General features: G+C 40.5%; 1 non-coding gene across 1 annotated transcript; it reads right to left on the bottom strand.

Annotated features, from left to right (window-relative positions):
* Positions 1-2795: 2795 nt before the first annotated feature.
* Positions 2796-2921, bottom strand: LOC136332450 (U6atac minor spliceosomal RNA). The gene has a single exon (XR_010730713.1). It is a non-coding gene; the product is annotated as a U6atac minor spliceosomal RNA (small nuclear RNA).
* Positions 2922-3682: the final 761 nt, after the last annotated feature.

The following is a 3682-nucleotide window of genomic DNA, read 5'->3' as shown; positions in this document are numbered from 1 at the left end:
TATAAGAAACTTTAAGTATAAAGACAGATACAGGTAAAAAGTAAAGAGATGGAGAAAGCTATTCTGTGTCAACATTCACCAACAGAAAGCTAGAATAGAATATTATTTTCAGACTTCAGAATAAGAAAAAATATCATGGATAAATAAAACATTACAATCCATAATATGTTTGTGTCTGGCAACAGTCAAAATACATGAGGCAAGCCCTGGCTGGTTGGCTCAGTGGTAGAGCGTCGGTCTGGCGTGCAGGAGTCCTGGGTTCGATTCCCGGCCAGGGCACACAGGAGAAGCGCCCATCTGCTTTTCCACCCCTCCCCCTCTCCTTCCTCTGTCTCTCTCTTCCCCTCCTGCAGCCAAGGCTCTATTGGAGCAAAGTTGGCCTGGGCTCTGAGGATGGCTCCATGGCCTCTGCCTCAGGTGTTGGAATGGCTCTGGTAGCGACAGAGCAACGCCCCAGATGGACAGAGCATCGCCCCCTGGTGGGCATGCCAGGTGGATCCTGGTCAAGTGCATACAGGAGTCTGTCTGACTGCCTCCCCATTTCCAACTTCAGAAAAAAAAAAATACATGAGGCAAAAACCAATAGAACCCCAAAGAGAAATAGATGGATTCACTATGATAGTTGGAGGTTTTAACAACCTTGCATCAGTACTGAATAGGCCCAGCAGGCAGAAAATCAGTAAGGTTATAGTTGAACTGAACAGCACCATTAGTTAACTGGACCCAAGTGATATTTACAAAATATAGGTTAGCCTTACTTTAAACAAAATTGGAAATATTAAAATACATACTTAGAAAACCAGTAAGTTTAGGAGTGATGATTCAATACAGAAAAGAATTATTTAGTTAACTGAAGTATATCTATTTTTATTCTACCTAATAATTTTTATAGACTTCCTTTAAACATTTTTTTTAAAGGAAACTCATTTTTTTTAAGGACCTCTTTTATTTTTTTAAGACTTTATTCATTTTAGAGAGGAGAGAAGGAGAGAGAGAGAGAGAGAGAGAGAGAGAGAAGAGGGGAGGAGCAGGAAGCATCAACTCCCATATGTGTCTTAACCAGGTAATCACAAGGTTTTGAACCGGCGACCTCAGCATTCCAGGTCGACGCTTTATCCACTGCGCCATCACAGGTCAGGCCAAACATTTAAATTATTAATTCATTTAGAAGTTTCCATATTGGGAAATAAATCATCATCAGCCCCTATTTGGGAAAGTGAACCCCAGAAGCACCAGAGGATTCTCTGGGGATGGAACCAGAATGCAGCCCTGTAAAGAGCTCTTGCTGAAGGATTTATGTTTTATTTTGTGGAGTTTTTCCTTCTTAATTCTGAAGGAGAGAGTGACAGATGAGTGCTGCTTCTGCAAACCAAAGCCCCACTTTTTAGTGGCAGTTAGGGAAGAGCGTGCATAAGACAGGTCCTTCTCCAGGGCCTCTTTGCTTGCCAGCCTGCTCTCATCTGCTCCTTGTTAGCCACTGACATCCATTCATTCCTTTTCTTTTTTAAAAAAAAATTTTAATGAGGTGACAGCGATCAATCAGGGTACATAGGTTCAGAGAAAACATCTCCAGGTTATTTTGACATTTGATTATGTTGCACACCCATCACCCAAAGTCAAATTGTCTTCTGTCACCTTCGATCTGATTTTCTTTGTGCCCCTCCCCTCCCCTCATTCCTTCCCTCTCCTCCTTCCCTCCCCCTGCCCCGGTAACCCCCACACTCTTATCCATGTCCCTGAGTCTCATTTTTATGTCCCATCTATGTATGGAATTATATAGTTCTTAGTTTTTTCTGATTTACTTATTTCACTCAGTAGAATGTTATCAAGGTCCATCAATGTTGTAAATGATCCGATGTCATCCTTTCTTATGGCTGAGTAGTATTCCATAGTATATATGTACCACATCTTCTTTATCCAATCTTCTGTTGAAGGACTTTTTGGTTATTTCCATGTCTTGGCCACTGTGAACAATGCTGCGATGAACATGGGGCTGCATGTGTCTTTACGTACCAGTGTTTTTGAGTCTTGGGGGTATATACCCAGTAGAGGGATATTTCTGCATTCATTCTTTTGATAACATTTACTGAGCACCTGCTGTGGGCAGGTCACTGCCCCAGATGACTGCAGACATCTGGATCAATAGGTGGGTTATAAACATCACCATGTACATCAAAACAATGGGGACAGATTAGAAAAGTGGAAATGCTCAAACATGTCATTCACCCAGTTTTGCATCTATCAGCAACCAGGAGATCCTCAGGTGAACAGAACGAGAGTCATGGCAGACCAAGGTCTGCTTTCTGCCTCTCCTCCTCTCTTCCTGTCCTCCGGCTGCAGAGAAGCAGAAGTCCCAGTTAGCCAGTGGGGCTTTTTTTTGAGGAGGGGAAGTCATGAAAGATCCATTAAACTTTTTATTAAACTCTGTTTTCATTATACTTTCCTTAAGTTCTCCCCTTGAACCCTTGGTGAGCTAAGTGCAAGATGCTGCGCTGAGGATGATCCAGAATGCAAATGTGAGCGGACTCAGTCACTGCCCTCTAGTAGTTTTCAACCTATCATATTTCTTTGTTTTTTTATCTTATCATTTTTTATTTTATTTCTTAACTTTAATTGATCTCCTGACTGCTGAATCAACAGAAAATAACGTAGCTGATATTGGCCAAGAGAACACTTGGTGGTGGATGTAAATCTTTTGGAATTTTTATTTTGCTAATGTCTTTTGGTTCTGGAAGCAGTCAGGACAGCTTCCATGCTTATTCTATAAAGTTATATTCAACTCCCCCCCCCCGAAAAAACCCCCATGGTTAGATGCTACGACATAGGTGGCAATGCATTAACTGTATGCACGTTGTTGGGCCCAAGAGCCTCTTTCATCCTTGCCAAAGGGAGTGCTAACCTCCTGTCCTTTCGTACAACACTCATATTTCTTCCAAACAGTTCCTTCAAGGGTCTTACCTGTGTCCTGAATTTCATAAATTTGGTTACTTTCACTGAATTGTATTTTCTCCCTCATTTTTTATATCTTTTGAAAGCACCATACATGGCACAAGACTAACAATAATCTATCTTTGTATGTGTATTTATAATTCCATAATTATAAAAAAAAAAAACTTTCTTAGCACAGATTTAAGAATCAGACGAGCTGTGTTTGAGGCCCGTCTGTGCCTGTGCAGCCTTGGACCAGCCACTTAACCTGCATCTCAGTTACTTTGCCTATAACATAGGACTAAATATTTCTGCCTTACCTATTGCACAGTTTGTGTGTGTGTATCAAATGATTAAATGTACATACAAACATTTTCTACATGGTAAAATAATATACAAATGTGAGTTGTTATTATTAAACGTTTATAACAAAGTCAGCCTCAGACTGCTTATGTGTACAGTACAAATACCATAGAAATAGTAACTAAGGGTAGAATTTGGCCCAGGGCACTTAACTACAACTTTTTTTTTTAAGACAGAAGTAAAAAAATGAAAGGCTTTTTATTCAAAGTAGAAAATGTTCAAACAAGAGACAAAACTTGTCAATGATGCAGTTACTAAATGGATCTCCTTAAGAGAAGTTCAGGAGATGACGTCAGAGTAATGGCATGGTAGGAAGCAATACCGATAAATCTCCCCCAAAACTCAACAAGATCTTCAACCAGAAACAGAAAAACCTATCCTTGGAGCCTCC

This window comes from Saccopteryx bilineata, chromosome 3 (genome assembly GCF_036850765.1).
Source record: "Saccopteryx bilineata isolate mSacBil1 chromosome 3, mSacBil1_pri_phased_curated, whole genome shotgun sequence".
NCBI lineage: Eukaryota > Metazoa > Chordata > Mammalia > Chiroptera > Emballonuridae > Saccopteryx > Saccopteryx bilineata.
This window is presented reverse-complemented; position numbering and strand designations above follow the sequence as displayed.